The 19440-nt window shown below is 38.4% G+C and overlaps 1 long non-coding RNA gene across 2 annotated transcripts in view; it reads right to left on the reverse strand.

Moving 5' to 3' along the window:
- Positions 1-2698: 2698 nt before the first annotated feature.
- Positions 2699-19440, reverse strand: part of LOC136792481 (uncharacterized) — a 55438-nt gene continuing 38696 nt past the window's right edge. The window contains exon 4 of one of the 2 annotated variants that reach the window (XR_010836323.1): positions 2699-2746. This is a non-coding gene — a long non-coding RNA (uncharacterized lncRNA). Of the gene's footprint in view, positions 2747-19052; positions 19113-19440 lie in introns of those variants that run through there. The other variant, XR_010836324.1, reaches the window with a different exon arrangement.

Here is a 19440-nt window from a genome sequence, read left to right on the forward strand (position 1 = left end):
CCTGAGGAAAGTTCTGAAAGGCACCAAAACTGCAATCCAGAAACAACCACCTTAAAAATGCATCTGGAATTTTTTTCCAGTGGAAACATTTAATGGTATATCATAATCTTCCACTTTAGCTTATTATACCAAAGTCACCTACTGTACGACTGAGGCTGGTAGGGGAAGATTTGATAAAGAAAACCCAAGAGAATATTATATATGGTATTTCAGTGGTATAAGGTAATAAATTTTTTATGCAAAAGCATCAAGTTAAGAAGGAGCTTAATTATGACATATCCAGCATCTTCTTTGATTCATTACATTTGCAAAATAACTTTACATTTTAAAATATAGTATAAACACAATTTCTTCTAAAAATGGTTTTTAGGTTTTAGTTTTCAAGCAAGCCCAAGTAAGTTACTTCATATAAAGTGTGAATGAACCCGAACTACAGCTGCCGTCTTTGAAGAGCGTCTACAGTAAAGCTTTCAGAAAGGCAGAGCAGGTGGTCTGCTAAGTTAGGATAGACTCCAGATAGACTCCAATCAAAATGTCATCTTAGAGCTGCAATATTAGAAATGTCAGAAGAAGAAGCAATCAATTTTAGGACTACTTTCAAAACAAGTGCTTTAGAAAATTTACTGATTCTCAAATTTCTGAATAATTCTTCCAAATAAATAGTTGGATAAAACAACATTCAGAGCTAATTGAAATTTGAGGATTGCTTAATATAAAAGTGTGCTATATACTATAACTCCCTTGGTTTCCTAGAGCACTTTTACCTATGTTGGTTCATTTATTCTTCAGAACTACTCTATGGGTGTGTGTGTGTATGTGTGTATGAGGCAGGGCCTCCTTTTGAGAAATGTTATTTCATTTCTTCTCATGTCCCCAGATAGTTTTTTTTCCCACAATGGATAATGAGTCTTCCCACACGAGGTATAACATAAGATATCACCTGGCCCAGTGGTTCCCAAAACTTTCTGCCCATTGAAATCACCTGGGAAATTTCAAAAAATATGGTGTCTCTGCCTTGCCCCAGAAATTGTGATTTATTGGTCTGGATGTGGCATAGGCTTTGGGATTTTTAAAAGATTCCTAGGTCATTCTAATATGCAGACAAACCCAGGAGTGAACAGCCTAGACTCTTTGGATCTCATTTTCTTCACCTGTAAAGTGGACATGTGGGTGTTGCAAGGGCTTGAGGGTATGGAGTAATAATCACAGCATTCCTGAAGTAGGTTCTTAGGAATGCTTATCTTCTCTGATCCTTGTGAAAAACCAAAAAGGATTCTCTGATAAAATCGCTTTAAGAATTCATGTGTAAAGTACATTGGTTGAATGAATAGTAATTGTATTAATGAGTTAACCAATGAATCTATCAACCCAGAATCGAGAATGCCTGTTCAAGTTCTCCCTTCACCACCCACTAGCTATGAATCACTGGACATCAATTACCTCACCAGTCCTCAGTTTCCTCATCTGTCAATAAAAGTGTTGACCAGCTCTCCAGTGAGATGTCTTATTCTTCAAACATTCCATGACCCTATGACCAGAAGATCTCTGGGATCCCTTTTGTTTTAGGATTCCATGAGTCAAAGGGAACCAATGGTCTTATCTAATTCTCTCAAGACTACAGAACTGGGGGAGGATGCTTAATTGGTCTAATTTTACAATGAATCATCATTAGGCCCCGAGGCAATATAGCTGCAGACTGATTCTTCTCTCTAGTGGTTAAGGCTCATTTTATTCCTAAAAGCTTTTTAAAATATTATCTTCCTTACTGGTGCAAATAAAGACAGCAGAGCCTCAGACAGGCTGATTCATAGCTACTATTTCTCAGACTCATAACTACAGATGACAATCAACACAGGCTTTCCTTTGCTTTCAGCTTTCTTTCTGCCAGCAGACTGTCTGGACCTTGCCCGGGCTGTCTCTGGGCATTCATGAATGCAGCATTCACCCCACTGGAAATCCAAAGTGACTAACGGGTGGACAATTTGGGCTGCCTGCAGTCGCATGTAATGTCCTCTTATGCCATCTATCCCCTTTCCTTCATTTAGCCCGGAAATGGGAAAAGCACATAAAATTCAGCAAGGCCAGTAGGAATTTAGTGACAGTGAGGAGATGAGGTACAAAAGTCTGGCTGGTCCTATACACCATCTGTGTATTGATGGCTCACCAGTTTGAGTGAGAAGTATTTCCTCTGAGCTGACATTTTCATGCAGTCTTGCAAATCATTAAAATACCTATAAGTTAGTCAGTTATTTTGAGAATAAGGATTGCCCTGGATGCTTTAGATCAGCGATTGGCAAACTATAGCTCACCGGCTGAATTAAGACCACAGACTATTTTTGTAAATAAAGTTTTCTTAGAACACAGCCCCACTCATTTGTTTACACATTGTCTATAGCTGTTTTTGCTCTAAAGCAGCAGGTGAGTAGTTGCGACAGAGACTATGGACTGCAGAGCCTAAAATATTTACTATATGACTACTTCCTATTGTAGATTTCATACACGTTATTTTATATGAACATATTTTTTCATTCACTCATTCGTTTCTTTCTTCCTTTATTTAATCAGTCATTTCCTAGATATTTAATAGTCAAAGCAATGAAATAAATACTATAAGGAATATAAAAAAGCATAAAATAATTTCCTGTCCTTTCGAAACGTACCTGGACATCAATGGTCATCTTGTTGCAATCACTTATGTACAAAATCTTTAGAAGCGTACTCTTGCATACAGTCTTACACACGTGGCCTTCAGGAGGAAAAGAAAAGTATGCACATGACCTGCCCATATTCTCCACCTTATTAAGTCGGTCATAATATATACAAATTATAGAAAAATATGAATATATAAAAATTATAAAATCATGCAATCTAAAGTTAAAGGGGACCATTATTTCTAGTCCATCCTTTCTAGTCAATGTCATAAAACTAGAGTTGATAATAAATCTAAGTTGTATAGTATGTAGGAATCTTGGCTCTTATGCTATCATTGCAAGATAAACATATATATGTATATGCACATATAAACACCCCATAATACATAAATATTTATGGTATATTTCTTTCTTAAAATTTATTTATTTATTTATTTGTTTATTTTTGTCTGTGTTGGGTCTTTGTTGATGCGCATGGGCTTTCTCTAGTTGCAGTGTGCGGGCTTCTCATTGCAGTGGTTTCTCTTTGTTGCAGAGCAAGGGCTCTAGGCGCACAGGCTTCAGTAGTTGTGGCACGTGGCCTCAGTAGTTGTGGTTTGCAGGCTCAGTAGTTGTGGCGCATGGTCTTAGTTGCTCCGCGGCATGTGGGATCTTCTGGGATCAGGTCTCGAACCCGTGTTCCCTGCATTGGCAGGTGGATTCTTAACCACTGTGCCACCAGGGAAGTCCCTCGTGGTATATTTCTAAATGTTTCAACATGTTAACTTATTTCTCCCTCTCAGGACAACCGTTGCCAGAATATGATTTCTCCTTTTGTAGTTCTGGCATGGACAAAGCAAGTAAATACAAGAGAAGTTTTGTCTGGGATTTTCTCACTCGGGATGGGGAGGAGAAGATTCCAATAGAAACTTAGTTGGGTTTTTTGTTTGTTTGTTTGTTTGTTTTTTACGGTACGCGGGCCTCTCACTGCTGTGGCTGCCCTTTCCTGTTGCGGAGCACAGGCTCCGGACGCGCAGGCTCAGCGGCCATGGCTCACCAGCCCAGCTGCTCCGCGGCACGTGGGATCTTCCTGGACCCGCGTCCCCTGCATCGGCAGGCGGACTCTCAACCACTGCGCCACCAGGGAAGCCTGAGGAACTTAGTTTTAAAGAAGTAATAAAACATACCCTTGTACAGCTAACACAATCCTGTGTACTTCTATCCTAAAGCTGTAAGGTGAGTTGGAATCAATGATGGGGTGGGTTTTAGTTTCGAAGGAAACATTTTTTTTCCCCAGACTATAGCAGATCTGACACCTGAATGTAAAATTAGAAGCCAGAACAAATTCAGAATTAAATATGAGTTGCTGACAGTTACAGACCTATTTAAGCAATACTATTTCTGTAGAAAACAATATTCCAAATCATTCCCAAGGAATATTTAAACGTGCTCAAGGAGCGTGTAATTCCACTAACAACTAACACAATGGATGGATTTTTAGTCACAATGCAACAAATCCAATAGTAATAATAATGATAATAATAATAATAATTCTATCCCTTGGATACTGCTTCTCTACTGTTGGCATCTAATACTCCCAAGTTGATGTCTTGTTACTCATTTGCTGAGGACCAATTTCTGTCATTTTTCTAAGTCATTCCATATTAGGATTTTATGAACTAGTAGATCAGATTACTGCTGATTATAGGAGGTTGTGGAAAGTGCAAAGTAAAGTGCTGGAATTTTAATGCCATATTTTAGTGGAGTGAGTACATGGCAGAGGAAGATGAATTAGATTTAAGATAGGAGAGTCCAATTCAATTTTGCCCCATTACTTGGCATGCCTAGAAATTATCCTCAGTGTGTGGGATTCTTCCCCCTGGAAGGATAGCACCAGAAACACCTCCCCACCCTTCAAGAATCAGAGGATGTATACAGTTCTCCCTCTGTTATCCAGCTCTGTGCCCTCAGGGGTCTGTCTGTGCCAGAACTGCTCTGCAAGCGGGTGGGAGTTCTTTTCTGGCACAAGTTTTGCAAGATGAGAAATGGGTCTCTATGGCTAAGAAATGTTGGCATGAAGCTCCAGTTGTGATCGAAAACTCTCAGAGAGGCTTAAGCTCCAATTCTGCATCAGGAGGGAATAGCAGGGAGAAAGCATATGGTCACATTTCAACTGTTTGCAAGTAGATTCTTGCCTTTTCAAATGAGGCCTGGATTAACCAAGTAAGGACTTCCAGGTCTGAATCAGGAGATGTTCCAGACAAGGCATTGTGCCAGGAATGCACCTTACTCTTTTCCCCTCAAGAGTTTCACATTCATTAGCCCTTGAAAAGCCCTCTCTTTACCTATTGAAATTCTTTAAGCCCCAACTGCAGCCCATTAATCCTTCCCTAGTCCTTTTCAACCTTGATCCTTTAGATTTTTAAACCATATAGTGTTTTCCACAGAACTTGGCAGTGAAACCCCTCAACTTTCCACCTTCCAATTTACAGACTTTGAAAGATAAAAGCAAACTGCTAGGACACTTATCTACTCTGCCTACCACCAACAGAGGGCGTGAGCAGTTGGAAAAGTGGTCTCATGAACAAACCACTTTGTATTTGCTGGACAATATTCTCAGGGTACATCACTATTCTTGGCCTATTTCTCATACTAGAGCACACGATTTTAAGAACTAGAAGCAGTCCTTGTTGAATGTCTTGACTGTGTTATGCTCTGTCATTTCAGTTCTGATCTCTTTCTTCTCACAGCTAACTCTAATGCCAGGTCTTACCCACAAGCCCAGTTCTGGAGAACTCGAAACACCAAACACCATGTTTCCCTGAATCTAAGATGTCATAAATTTTCAGACAGACCATCAGTTTAGTAATAATGGAAAAGAATACTACACTAAGTGTACTCATTGATGACAAAATGCCTTGCAATTTCAAAAACATTACAGTTTAAAAATTAATGGTCACTGTATAACTGATAAATAAGGTTCATTGGCAGTATTAACCCCAAATCCAGCGGAACTAGTAACTGAGTTGCTTTGATCACAAATGGACTTGGGGTCCTGAGTCCCCAGAGTAGTGAAAATTCTGTTCTCTGAAATAAGAAGCTCTGTCTTAAGCATTACAACAGATCATTCTTGGTTTTGCTGTTACTAAGCCTGCTTCCCTATAAAGCTCGGTTTCTCTCTGAAGCCTGACCTAACTTTCTAGGACACTGTGCCTTGTCAGCCTATCCTGATCTGGCCCTTTATTTCCTCTCATACAATCAAGAGAACTTATGCCCAAGGGGTAAAGCTCCCTAAAATAATTGCCTGCTTCCTAAGGGTATTCAAGGATAGCCTCATCAATGAGAGGTCTCTCTCCTCTCTAGGACATTTGGGTTTTCAAAATTGCCTAAATCAGTAATTCTAAACCCTGGGTTGCATATGAGAGTCACTGAAAGAGCTTTCAGAAAATACCACTGTCTGAGCCCCACTCCCCCAACTCGGATTTTTTGTTCTAACATGGAGCCCAAAACTCGTGATAATTTCTTTAAGTACTGCAGACAATACTACATATAACCATGATTCCCTTTTTGGATAATATTTGTGTATAAGGCACCATGCATATAAACTTCTGTCCTTGTAGTTGACTGCAGCAAACTGTTGAGAGGACATAAGAAACCCTGCAATTGATAAATATATTAAATAAAAGAATATTTCTCTCTTCTGTGAAATATTTCAATTCTATAAGACAACAAATCCCATATCTGTAATTTCAAAATTTTATGTCCAGTTCTTTTACTGCTGATTCAGGGATTCAAATCTTTTCTTCTTTCTTCTATATCTTTAAAAAGAAATTTTTAATAAATTTTAGAACTTTGTTTAAAGTTATTTATCAGTATTAGCTCATATTCATTAACTGCCACATGTCAGGAACTTTTCATATATCTGATTTAAATTTGCATTATTGATAACTCATTTTATTTAGAATTTCCTTTTAAAAATCAGTAATAAAGGACTATGTATCAAGAGGTTGTAAAATGCTACATAATGGTATGATATCAATTATATCATTTGAAGGAGTGGAATTTAAAGTGTGATCGTGGTAGAGCACCAAAGAGTTGACAGACCCTGAGTAGTGAAGGACTTGAAATGACGACTAACTTTCTATTTAAAATTATCTTGTTGAGGGACTCACACAATTTTAATAATTTTTAAAAATTAGTTTTCAATATGTTGATCATCTTCAAATTTCATTAGAAGCCAGATCTCAGGGTTGAAGGCATTACACCTCTCAATGATAAGACAGCTCCATGGTGGGAGCCATTTGCTGTATCAGTGTTTCAATCCCCTTGACTAGTTTTCAAGAGCAACTCCACACTCTGCTAAAGTATGTTTTCGAGCATAGAAAAGAGGCCTCAATCCTCCACTGCCTTCTTGATCCACACTCTTTCCTTCCATCAAAAGATGAAATCAAGTCCCCTACCCCTTTAACCTAGGTTGGGCTTGTAATTTGCTTTGACCCAAAAGAGAGAAAGAAGTAAAAGTTAACCTACCTATAATCTTACCACTCAGAAATATCCTTTTCGTTTCTTTTCTTTTTTGTCTATCTGCTTAGATTTCATTCTGTATTTATATAAATGTGTCTCTCTCCATATAGTCATAGATCATATATATTTTTTCCAAATGGCAGTACACCATATATACTGTTTTATAAGTTCTTTTTTTTTTTAACATATAACAAGGTATTTAAAAACAGTTTCCATATCAGTATATTTACCACAAAATGATCATTTCTAAAAACTTCATTGTATTTCATACTATCGTACCATGATTTACTGAATGAATGCCTCTATTGCTGGACATTTATTGTATATGCCCAAATAAAATACAAATGAAACAGAAAGAGATCTCCCATATTTCCAATGAGAAGACTGGCGAAAAAAAATGTTTTTGGCTCATTTGACTCTATCTCCTTAGATGTTCAGCAATAGTTTTACATAAGATTTGGTTCAATTTTCTTTTTTGTATAAATAACTCTGTGAAATACGTTTGTGCCACAAGATTGTGCAGTTAGGCGCAATTTCTTATGAAAGTTTCTAAGAATTGAGACTGTTGGGTAAAAGTGCATGAAGATTTTGAAGACCTTGCACAATTGCTTCTAAAATTTAAGCCATTCTAGTTTTCCATTAAGGAGATATAAAAGTTGTGAGATAAATCAGGTTTTATGTTTCTTCTTGAGAGATTTATATATTATATTTTTCTAAGATTTTGTGAATTTTATATAAAATTTCCATTTCCTTTCATTGATGGAAGTGCTCATAACATCTTCTTAACAATGTTCCAATGTTATGGGTATGATGACTCATTCTTTCATGATGTTGATTATTTGGGCCTTCTTTCCTTTTTTCTCTTTTAATTTTTTCATTAATTTGCCAGATGTTTTTAAATTTTGTCTTTTCAAGGAACCAAATTTCAGCTATGTTGATCTCCTCTATCCTGCTCTTACCGTTTTGACTGCTTTCTTCTACTTTATGAAAGTTTATTAACTCATTGTAGTGGATGTCTAGTTTATTAATTTTCAACCTCTGTTCTTTTCTTTATTGATTTTTTTCCTGTAGTTCTACAAGTTATTGAGAGAGAGATGATAAGACCCTGAGTGGTTATTTTTGGGTGGCTTGGTCTTCCAATCCCTGGGAGAGGTATGTTAAAGTCTGTTATATGAGTGCTTGTATCTTTTTTGGTTCTCTTATTGACTATGTCTTCTTGTGGCTCCATCAATTTCTCATTTACATATTTTGAATCTCTATCATTAGGTGTATGGATATTTAAAGTCATTACATCTTCCTATGAATTGAACTTGTTATCATTCTAAAGTGATTCTCTATGTCTTTTGACTTAAATCTATTGTGTTTAATATTAGTATAGCTACACCAGCTATCCTTTGTTTCATGCTCACTTAATAGCTATTTTTCTATCTTTTTATTTTCATCTTTTCTACAGTTGGATTCAGGACTACACAGGATGTGCACTGCACAACTTCAGAGGATAACTTCTTCATAAACTATGGTGTGAGTGCCCCTCCTCCAGGAATTATGCTATACACCAGATTTCATTGGAATGTTCTTTAATCCAAGCTAATATTCTTTTATTTTAACTGTTCAATCTATCCGCTTAGATTTAAACAATTACTAATGTACTTATGTTTAAAATATACCATCTTATTCTTTATTTTCTTTCTCTCCTACCTGTTCTGCTTCATTTCCCTCTCTGCTGTAATCTTTTGATTTATTTTTTATTCTAATTTTTCCTTTTACTAATTTGGAAATTATGCTCTAGAAATTAAAACATGAATACTCATCAAAGTATAAAATTGATTAATACCTTTATTACACCCTAGAAAATATAAGGTCATGAAAACACTTTAATTCCTTTTTATCCCATTCCAAGTTAATCTGTTAATGTTATTTTGTATTTTAATTCTCTTTTGATCTTTGATTCCTTATTATTAAGTTTAGTTATTGTTATTTTGTTTGATTTATCCCCATATCCACTATGTTCTCTGCTCTTCATTCCCTTGAGCACTTTGGCTCTTCTCTCTGGGTTCTTGCTTCTGCCTTAAGATTATTCTTTTGTATTTCCTTTAGTGTAGGTTTGCTGGTGGCAAAGATAATTTAATTTTGCCTTCACTTGGAAGGATTTTTTTTTTTTTACTGGGTATAGATTTTCAGGTTAACAGTTCCCTTTTCTAGCACATTAAAGACATCTTTCCTTTGCTATTGGCTTTCAATGTTATGGTGAAATCAGCTGTTAGTCCTTTCCTTAAATGTAATCTCTATTTTCTATTTTCAAGATTTTTCTTTTTCTTTGGAGTTCTGCAATTTCACCATGGGATGATTAAGTGTAAATGCTTTTTTTATTTATCTTGCTAGAGATTTTTTAGGCTTTTCAAATCTCTACATTTTAACTTCCATCAGTTCTGAAAAATTCTGTTATTATCTATTCAAATATTATCTCTCTACCATAGTCTCTTTCAACAGTAAGACTCCAATTAAAGCTATATTAGACCTTTTCAATATCCTTTTTATGTCCAGATTTCCCTTCTGTATTTCATCTACTGTCTTTCCATGCTACAGCCTGGATCATTTCTTCTAAGGGTTCTTCTAGTTCTAATTTTCTTTTAGACTACATCTAATCTACATTTAAACTCATATGTTAAACTTTTAATTATTATATTTTTAATTCTAGAAATGTTGGTTTTTAAAATACTCTAGATCACATCTTAAACTACTATACTATTCCTTGAAGATATTTTCAAATTTGGTTTTAATTTTTTTTAATCTAGCAAACACAACTTTTATAACCTGTATCTAATAGTTCCAGTATCTGACATTTTTGACATTTGCTTCTTTTCTTCCTCACTCTCTTTCTTTCTTTCTTTTTTAATTTTTAATTTTTGTTGTTTCTTGCTCATGGTTCCTTGTTTCCTTGGGTGATTGGAAATCCTTGAATTTGTGTTTCTCATTTTACTTGAAAATAATTCTCACAGAATTATTTTAAGGTCTGTGAGAACAGCATCTTTCTCTAGTGAGAATTTACATTACTTCTTCCATCTGCTTATTATTATTACCAAGGCTAGTGCTACTTTAATTAACTTGACTCTGTGTGTGTGTGTGTGTGTGTGTGTGTGTGTGTGTGTGTGTGTGTGTGTGTCTGTGTCTGTATTTTCTTAAGGAGCACCAGGAATTGCAACTTTGTTGGCAAATCCAAGCAAGTGCCATCTCATTTTTGCTTACCCTTTTCTGAATCTGCACTCCTTGGATTTCTAATTAAGTTGATGATTCCAAAGCCTAAGAAGGCTCTGGGTTTGGTTCTTTCCTCAATTTTCTTGCAAGGCTAAAGATCTCAAAACCAAAGCTCACATGTGTTGGTTTTGGCAAAATCAAACTCTTTTTTGCTTATCTCTTGGGTTGCAATTTTCCCTACAATTTTGACCTGGCAAATCTTTACTATTTTATCACTTCTTTGACAGTTTATAAGAATTCTTTTAAACTGTTTTATTCAGAATTTTCTCATTGCTTTCAACAGAAAAATTTTGATACAAATAACTCAATCTGCTATTTCTAGAAATAGAAGTACTACAATTGTGCTATTCATAAGTTAACAGTATTAATCCTTTGTCTTTTTTTGCCACAAATACTTCTCCAGGTAGCTTTTGCTCATCTTTCCTAATAGAGCTGTTCAGAAATGGAACAGAATGTTTCATGAGCGAGTGAATGATGAGCCACATGAAAGAATCATTCACTGACTGAAAAGCTGTCAGAGAGGTTATAAAAATGATTCCTGTAATAAGCAAAAGCTCGAACTAAATGACATATGAAGTGCTGTCTAAATCAAAGAATATGGGGATACTCTTTTCCCCCTTAAAATTTATTTTCAGCAAACTGTATTTCCTTTTTATACATTCTGAAAAAGGATCTACCTACTATCCCTCTATTTAATGAAAATCTCTATTTGGTTGTATTTGTTTTCTGTTTTGCCTTGGATATGTGTCTTATTCACTTTTTTTTACTTCTGGATGGCTCCCTCCTTATTTTGTAAATAAAGAATGGCTTTGTGTATACCTTTTTAAACCTCTCACAATCTCCATCCATTTTTCTTGCATGTTATTGGATGTCCAGAAACTGCTGCATTTTTATCTGAGTTGAAAATTTTATAATAAATAAGACTGAATTTCTATGTGCTTCACATGCATTATCTTATATAATCCTCATAATAACTTTACGAGGTGTAAGCTGTTATTATTTCTATTTTAGAGATGACGAAACTAAGAAATAGGGAGGTAAAGTATCCAGACCACAGTTTGGAAGTGATGGGGACTGGGGTTTTGTCTCAAGACGTCTGGCTCCAGAACTTCCATTTGTAACTAATGCCTATCAAAAGTAGTTAACAACTTACAAAAGTTTTCGGGGTAATCAGAAAAGAAATAGTGAAAAGATAGCAGTCAACAGTTGGAGAGCACCAGCCCTTTTCGGCAACAGGATGAAAACAATTATTTATTCTTTGCAGTCAATATTCCGTTCTGTGCGCATACGTGATGGTGACGCTTTGTCTCTTTTCTTTTAACATTTTTTCTTTGCAAAATTATATTTCCTCATTCCCTTGTCCTCACCATGCTGTGAAAATAGCCCTGCAGGAAGACCTGCCCCTCCCTGGCTGCGCCAGCTCCACTTCCTCCCCCTCCCTGTCTCACACATGACGTTTTCCGTGCAGTTCCAGCCCTTCTGCACGCTCTAACCTTGACAGCACTGACGTCAAGAATTGAGGGAGTATGCTGAGCCAGACCCAAGCAGTCAGGCTTTGGCTACCAGCACTTCCTCTAGAAGCCGGCCTCTTTCTGGCTTAAGCATTTTCCCCCATCCTGGCCTCGTTCCTCCTGGCCAGCCAGCCCTCCCCTCAGCTCATGAATCATGTGAATCTTTATTAAGCTTGCGATGTTCTTGTCACCCACGTGGTCATCATCCACATCAAGAGTTCTGCCACTCTGGGAAGGTTAAGAGGTGGCAGCCTCGCCCGTCTCTACAGACATCAGAGGACCATTTTGTTGCACACGTACAAGCAAGGTTTGCCGTATGTTTTCTTGACCATAAGCACGTTCCGGTGAGGCCCTGGTTGGGTAGAGAATGAATAGAAGGTCACTGTGGGTGCCCTGTCATCCAAAATTACCACCAGCAATGACCCTATCACCCAGGGACGCTTCTGAGCCCAAACTGGAGATAGTGTAGAACCTTTGATGTCCAAGTCTACAGCATCCTTTGAAGTTGGAATCTGGTATACCAAAGGATCAAAGCTCTATAGATTTAGGATAACTCATGAAAAAGCAGACTAGCTACTTCTGGATTTGAGGCAGAGGGTAAGAGTACTTGAAAGGGTTTTGTTCAGATTCCTACAGCATGCATGATTTTCTACCACCTTGCATTATTATTCTCTGTCTTTCATCTTTATGAAGAATTCAAGATGATTACTGTATAAGTGACTGTGGGGAGTGCAATATTATCATCATATTTCTTCTCTTTTTTTTTCCTCCTGCAAAGCCCATTGCAGCACCAGCTGCACAATCTCATAAAAGCACAGAATGTCAGATCTGAGAATTTCTTTACAGTGCATCTAATTCAACCCCCTACTTGACAAATGAGAAAAATCCAGCCCAGAGAAAATAAATGACTTTGCCAAGGTCACATGATTTCCTCACGGCAATACAGATGTGAGAAGCTGGCTCTCTAGGCTCCTGGCCCAACAGGTGCTTGTTACAGGCCTGATACTAGAAGGATTAAGTATGTGAAGGGATGCAGGCCCTGCAGTGCTGTTACCTTCCCACGGTGACCACGGATGAATAGCACTTTCCTGGGTGAGCGATGGTGACTCTTACATCTCCATTTCTGTCTTTGAAGTGGGTGATTGGGAAGGTGATGTCTCTCTTCCCACTTCAGTGTGGTCTAGAAAAACTAAATTCACCAAGTATGAGTTTCCTTCTCAGAGAAGCCTTGTCTTGCTCCTTTATGAAGCAGTATGTTCCCCCCCCGCCGCCCTCTTCCCCTCGACACTCAATAATTGTCTTCTTCTGCTGACTTTTTCTCCACAGCACTAAGCATCATCTGATGTGTCACAGATTTGTTTATTTTTTTGTCTTTGTTTCTTTCTCTCGAATGTCAGAAAGAATCCAAAATAAAGAAGATGCTTGTAAAGAACTGAGAAAACTTCCCTACTAATACTAAGGTTGTCTGGTGTTGATTTAAAACGCTGTAGAAAAAGAGTCCTGGTGGGAAGAGGTAGATGTGGGGAAAGGAAGAAAGGATTAAGGTAAAGTGAAAGAGGGAAATAAAATATCATGTAAAAGAAGCCACCGACTGGCTCACTAGCAACAATGTGACTGTGTGAGAACTGAGACCTGGAAACACAACACTAGACAGAAAGCAACTGTATCAGCTATTTATTGCTGTAATAATGCTGCATAACAATTCACTCCCAAACTCAGGTTCAAAAACAATGTTTCATTGAGGCTCAGCTCAGATGGGCCCATTCTCATTTCTGGAGATTTGTTAGCTATTTATCAATTTAAGGTGGTCTCAGTTAGGACAACTGGAATGGCGTGGCTCTGTCCCTTTTGTCTCATCCTCCAGTGGGGTATTCGGGCACGTTGTCGTGGTGGTGACAGAGGAGCACTGAAGGAGTACGAGGAAGCACACAGGGCACCTCAGGGCTTAGAACAAGTGCCACATGACCTCCTCTGTTGGCCCAGGCAAGCAAGTGACAGAGACAGATTCAAAGGGTCGGGAAATAGACCCCACCTCCTGATGCGAGGGACTTCAGAGAGGTCAGGCCAGAGCACAGGGTAAAGAATTGAGGTCATAACTGCAATTTGCCACAGCAGCTCTGGAGGTCTTGTGGCACAAGTGGGAGCAGCTCTATCTCTTGGCAGTGCCTCTTCTTGAAGGTGGGAATTCTCCCGAGGGGACCTGGATTTTTGGAAACTTTTCACATGCACAGATGCAATGATGTATGGCATTATATATATATATATATATATATATGTATGTATATAATCAGTTTCTTCTTTTACCATTGTCTTGTCCACAACTCATTTGAGTGTACTCTTCAAAGATGATGAGTGAGAGGTGGGCTTCAAGCCCAGGGAAAAGGCGTCATAAGGAAACTGTAACCTGGGTCTGCTTTGGCACCATCACAGGATGACACAAGGGAGCAGTGTACACATGGGTGAAGAGCACTTCAACAACTTGCTACGTACAAGCATTTGCTTTCCCCTCTTTCCCCCTCCTTAACTTTCAACAATGAAAACAAGCCTATTTATCATGAAAGGGATACTATGACTACACTGACCCAGAATCCCAGACATCCTCTCAAAACTTTGGGGAGCAGCCCTCATCATTCTCCCCCGCTCATTCCAATCAAGTGGCCGGCACCAGGGCACACCCTGGGGCGCCTGGATGTCCCTTGACCTCCTTGTAATCAGGCCCAAACCCAATTAATTCCCCATCATCCAGCCACCAGCATCCCTCAGAAGCCCTCAGCCTAGTGTAGACCTCATCATTATTTAAAGATGAAAAAAATCCTCCTGTGGGCACCTCTGTTTCCTCTCTGCCAGTGTATTATTTCAGGTGAAAAATAAAAATATAAAAATAAAAGCCAAAGGCTTGCTCATCCCCTCCGACTCTGGAGGGGAATTCCAGTCGCACAGAGAACGGCCTGTCCCTTCCTCTCACCTTCTCCACCCAACAGCGGAGGTGGAACCAGCCTTGGGGAGGAAATCATTTTCCTGTTCCACTGTCTGTAAGCACATTTTCCAGATCAGTCCTGACTTTTCGATTTCAGAGAGTCTCCACATCCAAATGAGGCCCCGTGTTGGACCAGCCTCACTACGTACTTCCTACTGTTCATTGGTGAAATGTTTATCGGCCTGAAGGGAAATGGCAGAGGCACAGGGACGTGCAGAGAGCAGGCAAATGGTTGACTGATGCATAGCACTTGGCTCAGAGCAGCTTGGGGGGCAAATGGTTATTTTCCATGGGCTGTTATCAACAGGAAATCTAAGTGCATTTCATGCAGTGGGAGATTTTGGCTAGTCCCTTGAAACAAACTTTTGAGAGCCCTTAGGATAACTGTCACTCACTTTCCAGACTCATTAATCATTGACAAGCTGATGCTATCCAGTTAGAAGGAAGTGAAGAGGCCCATCGAAGAAGACATGTCAAGTAAATCACACTCTGGAGCCGGCACCAAACTCCAGAAACTCCAGTGACAGACAAAGTGTAAGCTAGTGTGTCAAATTAAATCCCAGCACTGTGCCTGCGTGTGTCTGCATATGAGAGAGGGGGAAAGAGAGAGATGTAAGGAAGTAACATGGCTCTGAGATCAAAAACTTGAAACATTAACTCTCAAATCTCTCCCCTCTACTCCCATCTCCAGTAAGAATATATTACCCTGTCTGGGGGAAATAGAGTGAGAAGGTGGGAGAGACACACAAAGAGATAAAGCTATAGAGTACTGTGTCCCAGACTTCCTCAGAGACCAAGGTGGACCTTGAAACACTTGATTTTTCCCCATTAACTTTTACGAAGCCTGACTTGGCTGTAATGTTTCTCGAATGCCGGCCGGTTTCCAGCCAGGATTTTCCAAGTGCATCTAATTGCCCACTTTATCACAGGCACTATCAGGTAAATGGCGTCCCACCTCCGCTGGGCCTGCCTGAGGTTGACACCGGGACTTGTCAGGAAATGGATCACAGAGCCAGAGTGGGGGCCCCTTGCACCGCATTCCTGCATGAGGGTGACAGTAAATCCTGACATCCGCCAGGAAGACGGGGACACGGCAATGCTCCCTGATGCACCTAAGAGACACAACCAGGAAAGCTTTTAGGATGTGATCAGAGATGTGTCTGAAAGCTCTTAAAGAGACAAGGAGCCTCTTTCCCCAGCAGCAGTGGAACCGAGATGAACCCTGAATATTTGCTTTTCTCTTTGATGATGGGTAATGACCTATTTTTATGTTTAGGTGAATAATGAAATTAGAAAGTGCTCCAGAGTTTAAACTGTGCTTATATCCACTCTCTCAAGAGCCTCAAAGCTACTCAAAGGAACGGCCATCACTAGGCCCATAGTTTAGAAAGAAACCAAGATGGAGCCTGGCTAGGTGATTTGGCTTGGGTCTCAAACCCAAGGCTTCAAAGCCCTCAAAACATGTGTTCTTCACTTTACCAAGATGTTCACCTTCTTCTTCTCCAGAAGTGTTTTTGTTAATTGTAGCTTACAGAACCATCCCTGAAACTTGATACTCAAAACAAAACACCAAAACCAAAAGGCAAAACTAATCCTCTTACTAATCCAACTTGATTGGTTTTTAAAGGAATTAATGGGGAAAATAAATAAATAAAAGAAGGGTAAGTGCCTGGCAGCATGAATTTATCACCGTAAACGATCATTTAGTAAAGCTTTCAATGGAATAATTTGGAATTTCAGATAAACTCCGCACAAGATGGGAAGGGTAAAGGTGTGATTTGAAATACTTGGGGGCTTGGGAAGTTCTTTGAGTTTGATGGCCTAATATTTAAGCAGGCAGCAAAGCCAAGGATCTAAACTTAAGATCATATGGACACAATATATGGGATGTTTATCAGTTAGTGAATTTTCACAAGGAAAATAGCCTTTAAGTTTATAGAGAGAAAAGGAGGCTGTTTTGTAGATGTAGATGCCATCATTGCTGATCTAAACTGGTGACAGTACAAATTGTCCATTAAGTGCCTGAAATGCAACTTTCAAGAGTGTCTCCCCAGAACCCCTCACTTATAAATGAGACACAGGCTTTTCACTCATCCATGCTGCACAGAAAATTGATGATGCAAAGAGATCAAGATCTGATCTGCTGCCCAGTGGGTTGACTTATTTCTTGATGACCCTCAGCAAGTTATTTAACTGTGCTTAATTTTCTCATCTTAAAATGTGAATAAGAATATTTAGTTTGTGGGGCTGTATTAAGGGTTAAATGAGAAACTGGATGTGAGAGCACTTTGTAAACTATAAAATGTTATTATTTTTATCTGAAAACAACCTAGTATTTATTGGAAGTTGTGCCAGGCCCTTAGGGATTGAAAAAGAAAACGACAGTATTGATTTTATTCTGCATTCAGCCTCTATTTATTGGGTACTTAGTATATGCAAGGGGCTCTGCTAACAACACTGATGTCCTCTAAATGGAATGACATGGTCATGATCACTGGAAGGTTACGTTGGTCAAGGTCAAATCTACCAAATATGTGTGAATGTGTCTGTATTCCTTTCTTCCGACATTTATTGAAGAGCCACTGCCTTAAGAAATTTACAGAATTAAATATTATTTACTAGATTATATTACACTGTGATACATATTATGGCAAAATAATTTTATAAGCCTATTTGATGATAAATTCTGGAAGGGAGATTCCAGAAATTTTAATATATGCACTTAGTTCTAAACCTAGAACTACTTATATATAAATGCCAAATATTTTATGATAATAGTTCAACAGATAATGGCTTGGATAATGTTTTTCCTCACTGCAGTATTTGGCAATATTGGAGGTAAGTAAATAGATGGATACACTTAAGTGACCAGGAAATGGAAAAGCTGACAAGTCATCACAAGCAACCATGACTGGTGGAATGAGGTTGGTTCACCACAATTAGAAGCAGTAAGGATTTTAGAAAAATATATGAATGGATGTGGCATCTTCTAGCCTTCCTTGTGTCAGAGTCAATATTTCAAAACACTAATAAAATACCACCTATGCTCAAATGCCTGGTGGATAGATTGAAATTAAGAGGTTTTAATTGTTTTTTAAGATTCAGTGCTTTCCTTGCCATTCCCTTTTAAGTTGCAATCTTGAGGTAAATAATTGAAACATCTTTTCTCTCTTCTAGTAGCTAAACCTTTCCCCAAAGAGTTATTATCATTGCTTCTGAGATACACAGAAACTACATGATCAGTACTGACACTTTTGTAGATCCAGTAAAAGATAAGTGTATTTAAGAAGGAGTATGTTTTATTTTCTATTGCAGACATTCATTTGTTTGAAATTCGACAAATGAATTTCTTGCCTGGGACAGGGGGTGGGGGGAGGGATAAATTAGGAGTTTGGGATTAACAGATACACACTACTATATATAAAATAGATAAAGAACAAGGACCTACTGTATAGTACAGGGTACTATATTCAATATCTTGTAATAACCTATAGTAGAAAAGAATCTGAAAAAGTATATACATGTATATATACTGAATCACTTTGCTGTACACCCGAAGCTAACACAACATTGTAAATTAACTATATTTCAATTTAAAAAAAAAAGAATTACTTGCCTGGGTTCTTAGTTCAGATACATCATGGGCATTATTTTCATGCTAAAGCACAGACTTCCCTGAAAGATCCCATGAATCCTATCCTTTCAGAGCCTGGAATTTCATAGAAACATTCCACCCCAGTCCACAACTGCTGGGCTCCTTCATTACAGTTGTTAACACATCACGAAAAACACAATAACATGACCAGAATGGACTTCTCAGTTTTTCAAGTGGTTTGAAAAACATTGTCCTTTGATTCTTTTATGAGGGTTCCATAATTTCTTGGGGTTTTCCAGCTGCTTTTTGATCCCCGACCCTGCCAGTATCTCTTCCCAGACAGAAAGTGGGACCCTTGATGGTGGTTGTGGTAAATTAATAAGGAGAAAAAATAAACAGAAGGCCCTTTTCCCATGTGGTTTTCTTTAAACTTTGCAAATCTGTTCACTGTACACTTAATGTGGAGCTTGCCATGCAGGAACGCTGTCTGGCTTTTCCAATTCATCATCTCTTGTGATGTTATTCCTTCCTTAGCGAGTCCACAAGTGGAGCGCACAGCATGCGAGTGAATCGATGGTCCTCTCTCCAGGTTCCCACATCCTTCCAGGACATCTGAGCAGCTGTGCAACAGCAAAGCAAAATTTTCTAGGGTTTCTACCATCCAATCCCATAGCTTTAATATCATCTAAAGTAGTGGTAGGCAAACATTTTCTGTAAATAGCCAGATAATGAATGTCTTTGCAGGCCATATGGTCTCTGTCACAATTACTCAACTCTGCCTTTGTAGCATGAAAGTAGCCATAGATAATATGGAAGCGAACGAATGTGGCTGGGTTCCAATAAAGCTTTATTTATGGATAAATTTGAGTTTCTTGTAATTTTCATGTGTCATAAAATATTTTTCTTGTTTTGAATTTTTTCCAACAATTTAGACATGCAAAAGCATTC

This window comes from Kogia breviceps, chromosome 14, assembly GCF_026419965.1.
Source record: "Kogia breviceps isolate mKogBre1 chromosome 14, mKogBre1 haplotype 1, whole genome shotgun sequence".
NCBI classification, from domain to species: domain Eukaryota; kingdom Metazoa; phylum Chordata; class Mammalia; order Artiodactyla; family Physeteridae; genus Kogia; species Kogia breviceps.